Raw genomic sequence first — 13,319 nt, 5'->3', positions numbered from 1 at the left:
AAGTAAAAGAATGGGTTCTTACACAGAACACACAAGAGTGATAAGGAAGTTTTCTGATCAGAACATTGGTTCTTTTTTTTGAGACGGAGTCTTGCTCTGTCGCCCAGGCTGGAGTGCAGTGGCACGATCTCGGCTCATTGCAACCTCCGCCTCCCGGGTTCACACCATTCTCCCGCCTCAGCCTCCTGAGTAGCTGCGACTATAGGCGCCCACCACCACACCTGGCTAATTTTTTTTTTTTTTTTTGTATTTTTAGTAGAGACGGCGTTTCACCATGTTGGCCAGGATGGTCTCGATCTCCTGACCTTGTGATCCGCCCGCCTCAGCCTCCCAAAGTGCTGGGATTACAGGCGTGAGCCACTGCGCCTGGCCGGTTCTTAACTATTAAGAAAAAGACAAGGACAGGCTTGGTGGACTCATGCCTGTAATCCCAGCACTTCGGGAGGCCAAGGTGGGCAGGTTGCTTGAGCCCAGGAGTTAAGAGACCAGACTGAGCAACATGGCAAGACTCTGTCTTGACAAAAAAATACAAAAATTAGCCAGATGTGGTGGTGTGTGCCTATAGGCCCAGCTACTCAGGAGGCTGAGGCAAGAGGATTGAGCCTGGGAGGTCAAGGCTGCAGTGAGTTATGATCACACCACTGCACTCCAGTCTGGGCTATAGAGTGAGACTATGTCTTAAACAAATAAAAAGGCAAAAAGACAAAACAACAGAAACAAGACAATAACTATGAAGATGCTCAAACCCCACAGATACAGATTTAATTGACCTTGATAGGGCCCTAATTTTGAAAATATTTCCAAGATGTTTCTAATGGGTAGTCGGTTGAGAACCACTGGGTTGAAACACCATCATAGCGTAATTAATGCAATTTCCCTCTCCATAAATCCTTGAAAAGGGCTCTATTCTTCTACCAGTACTGTTTATCAGAGAACATTAAGACTTCTACCTCTGTTTACCATCCCTTGTTTCCCAAACTCCATTTCATGCTTTTAAACCGGCATAATCTGTCTTCTGCCTCTACACAGTACAAAATGTTACAAATGAATGGCTCATTGCTGAATTCAACGGCACACTTGAAACTCCCTCCTACTCTAGAGCATAAAGCACTGGGAACTTCTGATTCTCCAACTGCTCCCTTGCCATGTCCTATCCTTGGATTCTGAAGAAGCTTTCTTGAATTCTCTCCCCATCTCAAATACTTCTCTGTCTGTTCCTTAAATCAGAAGTTCTTAACCGAAATCCATGCCAGACCCTGAAAAGCTCAACAATAGGTTCCAGAGGTTAGGAACCCCCTGAAATTGTATACACACTAATCTGTACCTGAGAAGGTCATTGTTTTTTTCATATTACCAATAGGTTTAAGATCCCTAAAGGTTATAAACCACTGCCTGAAATCCTTTTCCTCTTTAAACTTTCCAGGCCTCAGTTGCTATCTATGAGCTTATGGCTGGCTCCTACATCAATCCCGACCTATCAGATATCTGAATCCATATTCCCAATCATCTATTAGGCATATCTATTAAAATCAACACATACAAACAAAACTCATTAAGCACCTCAAGAAATCTTGCTCTATCTCCTTGTAATTTTGTGAATGGAGTGAGTCACAATTAACACTCCTCACTTGAACCAGAAATTTCAGAATCATCCATCTCTCATTCTTCTCCTCTGCTCAGTTAACTTTTAATCTAGCTTCTTTTCTGCATCCAAAGCAACAATGTTTTATTTTAGGCCAGCTCACATGTCATTATGGCTACAGGCTTCTAATGGAACTCTCTGCTTGCATTCTCCATGCTCTAATCCATCTACCAAACAGCTACCAGGATTATCTTCCTAATTGTCTCCCTATCTGAAGAAGCATCTCTTGGCTCTCTTAGAATGAAAAACAGAATCTCATCTGCTTGCCTTGGAATGCAGTGGACTTCCCACCCCCCATCTTCCTCATATAACCTAATCTTCCACTTCCAACACACCTTAACATTCTCAGCTTTACACCATTCCTCTTCCAATAACAGACCGTTTCCTGGTTTTATAGCCGCCTAAATTGTCCTTTCCCTACTCCTTCAACTAGGAAACTTTTACGCATAATTGCATATTTAGTATGCGACTCATGTGAACCAAGCTCTGCGGGTAGACACTGGGAATACAGCTCAGAACAAAATGGTCAGGCAAGGAACTCTCATGGCAGTTGTATTTCAGTGGAAGAAAAAGACAACAAATAGGCTGACAAAATAATCAAGAGAATGTGATCTATGTTATAAAGGAAACAAGATAACGAAAGAGAAACTTCAGGAGGAATGATCCAGGGAAGGTCTTTCAACTTTCTTAAGAGGTAAGAAATAATTCTTGGCCAAGTGCAGTGGGTCACACCTGTAATCCCAGCACTTTGGGAGCCAAGGTGCACGGATCACGAGGTCAGGAATGCAAGACCAGCCCGACCAACATGGTGAAACCCCATCTCTACTAAATACAAAAACTAGTCAGGCATGGTGATGTGCACCTGTAATCCCAGCTACCCAGGAGGCTGAGGCAGGAGAATGCTTGAACTCGGGAGGCGGAGGTTGCAGTGAGCCGAGATTGCACCACTGCACTCTAGCATGGGTGACAGAGCACGACTCCGTCTCAAAAAAAGAAAGAAAGAAAGAAAGAATCTTAAAAAGAGATCTTAAAGGATAAGAAGTAGTCAGCCATATGAAACACTGGGAGAAGAGCAACCTGGCAGAGGGCACAGCAAATGAATGGTACTGTTGGTGTTATAAGTGTCTACTGAACTGCAGACACCAAGCTCCTTGAAGATAACTGTTTAATTTAAATGTGTGTCTTTAGAACTTGGCTGAATTGCTGGCATTTGGTCCTAAACTCAATAAAAAGTTGATGAATTAAATGAATACCTTAAGAACAACTGAGAAAATGGTTTGTGGGGTTGGGGGCAGGTAAGTGTAAAGAGTAGGTATCTTTCATGATAGCAATAAGAATCTGAGTATCCTCAACCAACTCAAGTTCTCCAACAGTATCCAACTCTTCCCTTATTTCACTTTCTGGTATATTATACTTAGTGCTCCTACACCTAACAAGTTACTAATGGTTTTAGGTCAGACCCCCAAATCCTGAAGAGCAACTGTGTTCCAGGAGCTTTTACAAATACAAAAATATATTTCTGACGTAAGAAAAGAATTATTTTAATTAAAACACACCTACTGACCTTCAGCATTTTTTATATTCCCTTTTCTCATCCTCTGAAAGTTACTGTCTCCTTTTCTTCATCCCCAAGGGTTCTAACTCACCCATGTTCTATAGCCTACAGCTAATTCCACTATAGCTGGTCATCAGAGACTGGCCACCCTGTCAGTCACTTCCAAGATATCAACCATTCAGTTAAAGTTAAACAGGGTGTGATGATAAAGCCATTTTTCCTCTATACCCAAAGAGACACCAAAAATATATAACCAAGACAAACAAATTCAGAATATGGCTTCAGGCATTTGAAACTCTTCTAATTTTAATAGACCAAAACCAAAAGCCTAGAAAGAGTAAATCAAGAGGCACGCATTCTAAATGTACAGACAAATTAAATAAGTTGTTTTGTACTGCGCACTGAAGTGGAAGTTTCAAGATTACTGGTCACAGCCAAGGAGTAGTGTTGAATTTCTTAAAATTAAAAAAAAAAAAAAAAAAAAAAAAGGCTGGTCAGCCAAAGGCTTTCTCTGCTATACTGAGACCTACAGATTTCCATTAGCAATATAGCTTTTTAATCTGTTGAGCCACTCAGCATCCCTTACTGAGGGCCTCCCCCTCCGCCACCTCCCTGCAAAAGAAGAGTAAAGAACAGAGTACCTTTAAGATTAGCATACTAATTTCTGTTGAGGAAGGTCTAATGAATTAGTCATTGTGCCTTCAACATGGTTGTCTGTGATCCCTGCATCCACCCTAATCTGTAACGAGCAAAGATCCTGTAATGTGGTCAACCCACAAGCAATTAAGGTATGCTCATTACAACTTTCCTAGGTTGTACATGCACACAAGTCACTGGAAATGCCCAAGGAACACACTGCAGCCATGAGTAGGTGAGAGGAAAAATGCTTGCGGCTCACCAGAAGCATCAGACAAATTAAAAAGGATGGGGTGGTTCTTGTTCCACAAAAGCTTCAAGTTCATTAACTGAGTTTCAAACAGTAACAGGCCCTATAAATGTTGCTCACAGTCATAAATCAAATCTCCATCTTCATATTTGCACTTTTGGATTACACATTGACTTTATTATGTTCATATCTGAAAGACAGCAACATCTGTCCCTGAAAAAGAGTGTGATAGAAAGAACACTAGGTGGCCAGGTGCAGTGGCTCACGCCTGTAATTCCAACACTTTGGGAGGCTGAGGCAGAGGGACCACCTGAGGTCAGAAGTTCAAGACTAGCCTGGTCAATGTGGTAAAACCCCATCTCTACTAAAAATACAAAAAAATGGCCAGGTGTGGTGGTGGGTGCCTGTAATCCCAGTTACTCGGGAGGCTGAGGCAGGAAAATTGCTTGAACCCAGAAGATGGAGGTTGCAGTGAGCCAAGATTGCGCCACTGCACTCCAGCCTGAGCGACAGAGTGAGATTCCATCTCCAAAACAAAACAACAAAAAAAAGAAAGAACACTAGAGAAACATTAACAATGTGTTAGACAGAACTTTGTCTCAAAACAGGCAAGTTTTATTGTGGACTATAGTACTGATACCATGGCAACCTGTTTTCCTAAAAATTTCCTAACACAGGCCAGGCATGGTGGCTCGTGCCCACTGCCCATAATCCCAGCACTCCGGGAGGCTGAGACAGGCAGATCACTTGAGGCCAGAAGTTCGAGGCTAGCCTGGCCAACATGTGGAAACCCCGCCTCTAGTAAAAATATAAAAATTAGCGAGGCATGGCGGTGCATACCTGTAATCCCAGCTACTTGGGTGTCTGAGGCACAAGAATCACTTGAACCTGGGAAGCCGAAGTTGCAACGAGCTGAGATGCCACCACTGCACTCCAGTCTGGGTGACAGAGTGAGACTCTGTCTCAAACAAAAAAAAATTTCCCAGCACAGTCCTCAGGGTATCTAAAACTAAAGGAAATATATATCTCTATCTATTTGGTGCAACAGTCATGATCATTTCCTTTCTTAAACAGGAAAACAAAGTCACACCTCTAAACACAAGCATATTTGCCGACCTCCTTAGTGTGTGGAAGCTTATAAAAACCAGCTGAAAGAAATAAACAAAACCGGCACAACATGGAAGAAGGAATTATAACACTTTACCCTGTACATTTAAAGCAAAATATGCTTTTAATAATATATTTTATATAAACCTCTATAGTATATATTTTATAAAAATGGATTTCAACTAAAAACCTAGACCTGGATATTAGCCAGAATAGGAAAGAACAGTCTGCAATTCACTTTGTTTAGGCAGAAACATTTATTTTTAGTCAGCAGTTTCCAACGTCCACACAACTAAACTAAAACATTTGGACTTAACTTTTTAAAGTTAGCTATTTCAGCAGCAGCCTAAACAAAACTATAATTATCAAATTATTTTCCTGATTAGGTAGCTTCAGTATTTGTTTTTAGCTTTACCATAAACAAATAATTTTGCTATCCTACAAAGTCATTCTTGAGCCACTTGAATTACTGGGGCAGAGCAGCAATTTTAGCTACTTCTAAAATTACAAAAAAAGCTACTATTAGAACATTTATAGTGGCACAGAAAGCTCACAATATATGGCTTTACACTGATACTAACAAGCTTCAAGTTTACCATCAACTAAGGTTATACAAGTAAAAAATAGTGCCTTCTAACGAAAGCCTAATTCTGTTAAATGAAACCATTGGGGTTTATTGCTTTTATTCAGAAGTATCATACAGCTAAACAAGTCCAGTCCACAGGAAAATAGTATTTCAATAGCTGCAACACAGTGCCAGCCCAGGCTTTGTTGGCCTTCCTTTTCCAAGAAACAGAGATGTCTCTCTTTACTTAGTCCATCTGCCATCAGTGATAACCAGATGCCTGTGTGACAATTCAAAACTTAAAAAAAGTATTTCCCCCTCCTGAAGCCTAACAGCAGAGATGAGTCCAATAGTCAGTGATCAGAAAGAAAGAAAGAAAGAATTTCAATGCTGTAGTAGAAAGCCTCCCAACCAAAGAAACAAAGCATCCAAGTGGTCCAACAGTTCACCTTTAATATAATATCCAGTGCCACTGCTACTAGCACCTGCTAATACTTTTTAAAGCTTTTAACTAAAGTTCTAAGTGCTTTATGCTTAATTCTCACAGCAACCCTGTAATGTAGTAGTAGTATTAACTCCCTAGTACAGATGAGGAAATTGGGGCTCAGGGCAGTGAGAAAGCTATTTAATATTTAAGGCCATGCCATTAATTAAAAGCACAGCCATGATGCTGAACACAGGCTGCCTGCATCCAGAGTCCGCACTCTTTAAGTGTTGTACCAACCCCAATCTCAAGAAAACGTAACTGATTCTAATCAAAACTCTTCTGTCTCACAGTGAAAATACTTGTAATTTATCAGGAGCGGGAACGTTAACACCTGATTCTTTGGAACCATTTTATTAATGGAAACAAATTTTTTTACTGCTTTTAAGTAAGACTTAAGTTCTCACCTAGTGAGTTAAAAAACAAAAACATACCATGGGCCAATGTCTACACACAGATGCCTATCTTGTGCTAAGCACAATTCAATGCTGAAATCATCCACATATGTCCTAAGAAAACTCTGTCTTTAACACACCATCTGGTTTTTCAGTATTTTTTATTAATGGATGGTGAAAGTAACCAACAGCCAAACTTCTGTGCTGTACTTTTTGGTGAAATTTTAAACAGTTTCATTATTGACTCCCACATAAAGGCATATCTCTACTGCCCCAGAAATCACCCTATTGAGTTTTTTTTTTTTTTTTTTTTTAACATTTAATGGGATCCATAGCAGCATGCTTCAACCCACAAAACCAGTCATTTAAACCAAATTCTCAACTTTATCACCCTTTAGTCACAGATGAGTAGAATTTCTGATGTGACCTGATTCCTTTCCACTAAAGACATACTTCCGGAATCTTGCTTTTTCACAACTATACAAATACACAAACTCCATCTGTCTTCTAAAGAAAAGATTGACTGGTTAATAATACAAAAATCAAATTTGTCTATGTAGCCTGGAAAAACCTCAGATATGTATACAGTCTCTCATCCTTTTGAAATTTCCCAAAGTGGTAGTCACGTGACAAAAGCAAATATCGTGTCTACTCAAGTGAAGGTAGTCCACCATTATCTTTATTGTTTGAATTGGTTAGAAGCTCTAATCATGCTTGAGAAAGTGTCACTGCTTGTAATTTGCATGCCCACAGCCAGAATACAAAGTTGAAATTTTAGCCATCAAGAATCAGATTTCAAAAAGGTTTCCTTCATCCACTAGCTAAGCTCTTGAAGTGAAATAAACAAACATGTATCTCCTTCTATTAACAACATAATCTTCAAAATACACACACAGGGCAGGGACATACAATATGATGGCAACTCATACTCCGGATCCTCAAGAAACTTCTAGTTTAGGAGGCATGATGAAGTCCATTCACCAATAGCGACAGTACCAGGCAGTATGTAATAAAGAATTTAAAATTCATATTTGTGTCTGTCATGTTTTGTTACACACATATGTCATTTCTCTGCTACCTACAAGTGCACAAAAAGCACCTGAAGGGAAATACCTCTTTCATCCAGCTTTGCACACCTGACACGGCACCAGGCATACAGAAGGTGCAACAAAATGGATGTAAGTTTCAGGGAATCTTTATTAGTTCGAATGTCACAATACAGCTAAAATTTGAAAACCCCAGAGATTTTAACTCAGAGACAATGTGGAAACATTCTATTATAAATTCTTCTAAAAATCAACTGCAACGTTCGTATTTTATAGCAATAATTTCATCACATGGTCTATGATGAAACAGAAGGAAATCAATCACCTAGGTTATTACTGGTCTCCCTCATCTAAAAACAGTCCTCATGTTCACTCAACTAGATTATTCAATATTTTCTGATTTTTAAATAATGTGCCATGTCCATGAGAAGAAATAACTCTCCCCAAAAACATTCAGCTATACGTTTCATAAGTATTTGTTCTACTTCATAGCAAATTCTGCATTCTAATGTGTTCATCCACATAAATGTTGATGTGACAATTTTCTATGTTAAGAATAACTTGGGGAAATTACTATAAGTAGTTCCCTCAAATTTGGCAGAATATAATTTCAGTCAAGATTGATTTTAAGAACAATTTTTTTAGAATAAGAATCATGAAAATCTAAGGTTCAATTTAAAACACAGAACAGGCTCTACAATACTTTTTTAAAAAGTGACCGTCTACAATTACAGTATTACCATTTGGACTTCTAACGTCTTTCATTCTGCTAAGTTCAAAAATTTTAATATACCTTATTTTAATATAAGCTCTTGAGTTTCAGCACAGGCTCTTAACCTGTTGTATTCACAACCAACCGTTACTCAGAATGAATACAGAACATCTAACATGACCACTCCAATTTTCCAAATAAAGAGGAGGGGTACAGAAGGAAAATGCAACAGATAAAATCACCTTAATGAAATGCATATGCAGGCGAGGGACACATGTTGAAAATGGTGTAAGAAACAGAAATGATACAGCATAAAAAATCATTTTTGATTGGGACATGATTAAGAAAAGACAGTAACTAAACCACCACCAAAGTCGGGAGTATTGGGGTGGAGGAGAGCAGGGAAAGCAGACACTGGATTGTTAATAAAGGTGGAAGCTAGGGCTTGACCCTCACTCAAACAATGAAGAGACAGACAACGGCAAACTAGGTCTAGGTCAAGTGAGTCTGATGGCAGCCCTGAGGTTGAGGGACACTTTGTCAAGTCTCATATGCACAAAGATAATCCCAGGACTCAACATCCACAGCCTCAAGTATGGCTATCCCAGTATATCCTTCACAGAACTGCTACAAAGATTAAGCAACAGTCTTTGATTCATTAATCTATCTTTTTCTTCTTAGTGTCTTAAAATGCAACTTAAGTTTCCCAATGTTCACACTTTCCATCCTGTCCACTTCTTTGCACATGAAAGAAATTCCTTTAACAGACACTGGACCTCAATTCCATATTAAAAGCTTAAGATGAAAACGCCTGAGTTAAAGCTATATTCTGGCTAGCCCTCATTCAGGAATAAGCCAACCCAATCAAGGGCACATAGCAGTAGGTCACTACAGTTTCTGATACTGATTTTGAAGGCAGAGGGTATGTAAAGAGGAGGCTGGGGAAAGGATGACACCTTTTTGCTTAGGAGAAGTCAGGTTTAACAAAAGGGGTGGGGAACAAACAAGCTGTGGTTGACCTAATTGCTCCTATGATTTATCAATTTTATTTTCATCTTTAATCTTCAACTTTACATAAAGAACTTTATGTGTATATGTGGCCTTTTCATTGTGCTACAGGAAAATCTCATTCACTCACCTAAAATGATTTTGTAAAGTATAAAACCATTAAGCAGCTTGTGATGTAAGACTAAAGAGGTAACATAAACTGATATTTCACTGGGCATACCAAACTGTGAATAATCCTTTCAACCAGATAGTGCTAACAGTCACTTCTCAATAGGAAGGAACTGCCATTTTCTCAAAGAGACTGCGAAATTATGCCAGGATGGCTGAACCTTCTTATATGTCTCTTTTTATATTTTCCCAGAGAATCCACATTGCTTACACACACACACACGCAAACCTGCTCCCTTTTCTTGAGTCAGTTTTAAGGCACTGTTCTAAACCCTAAATACAGAAGCTCATGCACTTACTGCCAGTGTCGCTTTGGAACTGCAGGTGACAGATGCAGTCAGAGAGCTCACAGATGTGGACTGACTGCAGTTTGAGTCTTCTTGCAATGAGCACATTGACATAGCCTACAGATGCACATCTCGGCAGGAGAGATTTTCTTTTTAAGCCCTCATGCCCTATTAGATTTACTTTTAGGGCTTTTATTGGCTATTTTTATCACTTATCCCGACTCTCATCCCTGCTTAGCCCTACCCACAATTCATTTTCTCTTCTTCAGTTCTAGATCCTTCTCCATCAATCCTAATTTTGGTCAAAAATAATAATAAAATAAAGCGAGGCTGCCGGCATTGCCAGAACCAGAAACCGACGAAGCCGCTTTTTGGGAGCTATTAGAGAGGCCGCTGGAAGTTTTCTCAGAAGCAACGGACCCCTAGCATCTTTGCACGGTCCCTCTTCCCCTGGGTGATGGCTCCGAGACAGATGAGGAATCTCTTTTCCCTGTCTTTCCCAGTGGTGGCTTAAACGAAAGATAACCCTTCTTTTTTTATCCTACACCAGGCTCGATAACGCTCCCAGGTACGGACGCCCCACCCCCAACCCGTTATCCCTAACGAGATCCCCAAATATCGCCCGGTCCTCTTCAGAACTGAGCCCTCCCTCGGCCACCGGACCGGTTTCCCCCACCTCAGCGGCTGCCCTCCAGTCGCCCGCCCCCACACATCCCACCCTAAGTCTGGCCCGGGCTCCGCACATGCCCACCCCGCGCCCAGACGCCCCGCACCCGGTGCTCAGGCCGCTCAGCCGCCCGCGCTCCCCGCGCCCAGGGTCGCCTTGGGGGTTACCGTGGGAAGAGGGAGCGGTGGCTGAGGACGCGGCGGCAGCGCTGCTGCCGGTTGCGTCGGATGCGAAGGAGAAGCTGGAGGACAAGGATGAGGATGAGACGGGCGCGCTCCCCAGTCTCCATGGAACTCCCGCCCCGGCCCGTTGCTAGGAGCCCCCGAGGCTCGGACTCCGTCTTCCTCGCTTTGTTGTTCCGGGTGCGAGGCGGCCCCCGCTTCCCCGCGACAATAAATAGACTAGACGCCGGGGAGCATAGAGACAGTGCGCGTGGGCTAGAGCGCCGCCGGACAGGGCTCTCCTGGGTGCCTCGCTAGCCACTCATTTCCGGCTCTCACTGCTCCCGTCACTTTCCCCGTCCCCCGCCCCCACCCTTCCTTCCTCCTTCCTGGTCCCCAAATCAGGCTCCTCCTGCCCACCCGCTGGGCGCGGTGTGGGGTAAGAGGTGGGATGGGGGCGGCGCTAATGGGCATCGGACTAGACTTTTTTGTTTAAGAACCGCTTGAAAGGGTTCTGAAAACACCGTGTATCCTTTGTATATTTTTAGTTGATAACTAAACATGTGTAGTAATTTCTGGCATACAGCCGAATATTTAGGTGGACTTTTTTTGTCAAAACCGTAGAACTTTCTCATCAGCTCATTAAATTTATACAAAAGGTCCTCCCCACCCCCCATTATATAATTGCTAAAGCTAGTCCTTACCGACCAGACGAGACTTGTTTTCTGCCTGAAAAAAGTCCTTCGCTTTTTCAGTCAAAATGAACCCGTTAATTTATGATGTCGCGATAAATTTCCCTAGTGAGATTCCTCACTAGGCGAATTGGAATCCTGGTCTTAGAGCGACAGGGGATGACAGATGACAGACGGAGGGAAGGAAGGGGCGAGAGATGGAGACACAAGGTGTGGCCAGACGGAGGGATAACGCAGGAGCGTATGCCACTTCTGTCGCCTGTCCCTTCCACATTCCTTACTCTACGTGGGTTTGCGGTCGGGACTGTCCCTCGGGAACCGAGAGGTGGATCCAGGAAGGATGGGAGTGGGAGAGGGCGGATGCTGGCGAGGACTCAGGCCGCCCGGGGTAGGAGGACGTCTAGGAACGGAGACCCTCCGCGGCTCTGCCCCAGGTAGCCCTGCAGGGGCCGGGGGACCCCGGCGGCGCACACTGGCCCGTTTGAACCGTCGCGCTGGGGCCCGAGTGCGTCCTCGGGGTCCCTCGGGGGTGGCCTGAGAGGCGCTGCCCGCGGGAGCGAAAATCGCGTAACGGCCCTGAGAGCGCCACACCACTCCGCGCGAAAGCCTCCGGCTCCCGGCCCCACGTTTCCCACTCTCAGGCCGGCATCGGCCTCTCTCCACCAGAGCTCGGCTGCAGTCAGAAGCCTCTGTTGTTAGTTGAGGTCAATGGCAGCCCTGATTTAATTATTAAAAGACCACGTCGAGCCGGGTTCATGGGTACCTGGCCTCTGATTGGTGGGAATCAGATGAAAAAATGAAAATGCCACTGCCTTTTTAAAAGAGAGGACGTGGACTGAATTCTTGGGGTTTTGGCAGTAGGCAACCATTTAGGTATTTTATTATTTACGAGATCTCCAAGGATGCCTCTTGATTTTTTGCTTTCCCCTCTGAGTGTTCAGAAACATATTCGAGCATTTGAAAGCTCTGTAGAATGACAGAGTTTGTTTTCATTTCTGTACTAATTTATTTTTCAAGGGATAGTAATTATAGTTGGGTCAGGTTTAATAAAGAAAATGAACAAGAAGCTGGGTTAGAAAGTAATGTCTGTGTGGTGGTGGGGAGAGGACTTTTAGGAGGTAACATCTCAGCCAATTTCTAAAAGGGATGGGAGTGGGAAGGATGTATGTAGAGTGTTCCAGTCAGAGGGAACAAGATATGCTGAGTACTTGCTGTGCTGGGGTATTAGTGTGGCTAGGGCATCAGGAAACAGTGCAAAGGAAGAATGACAGCCATTGAAATTGGAGGGAAATTAAGGTCTTGAACTTTCAGTGCCTTATAGACCACGGAAGGAGTTTGGACTTTCTTCCAAGTGCTAGGGAAAGTGGAGTTTTAGGCTGGAAAGTAACATGATTTGCCAAGGAAACGGCAGGGGAGACTCTCTATTCCAGTGGCTACTGCCACTGCTGAAAAGTCAACGTTACAGCAATGGCGCCAAGTTCTAAGGTCCTTACGAGGCATTCTCCTTCAAGGGGACCAGCCAAATACCTAGAAGCAGGAATGTCAATTACTTTAGACTCCCTTTTGTCATGGATCAGCCAATAGTTTGCTTTCCTACATTAGTTCCACATTCTGGAATCGGATTTGGTTTTGCTGCAAGCACTATTCCCTATTAATTATAGACCTATTATACTATTCGGGTGATGGTTAACACTAAAAGCCCAGATTTCAACCACTATGCAACATATCCATGCATCAAAACTGCACTTGTACTTCCAAATTTATACAAAATAATAATAATAATAATAATAGACCTATCAGATTATCCCATACACCATTCCTCTAACCAAAGGCCATGGGCTTCACTGCTCTTATAATGTGACCCATTATTCAGGTGCCAGCTAGGAGACAATGCATTGTAAAGTTAGAATATGCAGTATATGTTCTTATCCAAGACTATTGATC

The 13,319-nt window shown here is 42.5% G+C and overlaps 1 protein-coding gene across 2 annotated transcripts in view; it reads right to left on the bottom strand.

The window, feature by feature from the left end:
* The window catches only part of TBPL1 (TATA-box binding protein like 1), a 37,097-nt gene extending 25,131 nt beyond the window's left edge, over nt 1-11,966 (bottom strand). The window contains exon 1 of one of the 2 annotated variants that reach the window (XM_054490406.2): nt 11,388-11,966. The gene's annotated coding sequence lies outside the window, so the exon portion shown is untranslated. Of the gene's footprint in view, nt 1-10,689; nt 11,004-11,387 lie in introns of those variants that run through there. The other variant, XM_054490407.2, reaches the window with a different exon arrangement.
* Nucleotides 11,967-13,319: the final 1,353 nt, after the last annotated feature.

Source organism: Pongo pygmaeus, chromosome 5 (genome assembly GCF_028885625.2).
Source record: "Pongo pygmaeus isolate AG05252 chromosome 5, NHGRI_mPonPyg2-v2.0_pri, whole genome shotgun sequence".
Taxonomy (NCBI): domain Eukaryota; kingdom Metazoa; phylum Chordata; class Mammalia; order Primates; family Hominidae; genus Pongo; species Pongo pygmaeus.
This window is presented reverse-complemented; position numbering and strand designations above follow the sequence as displayed.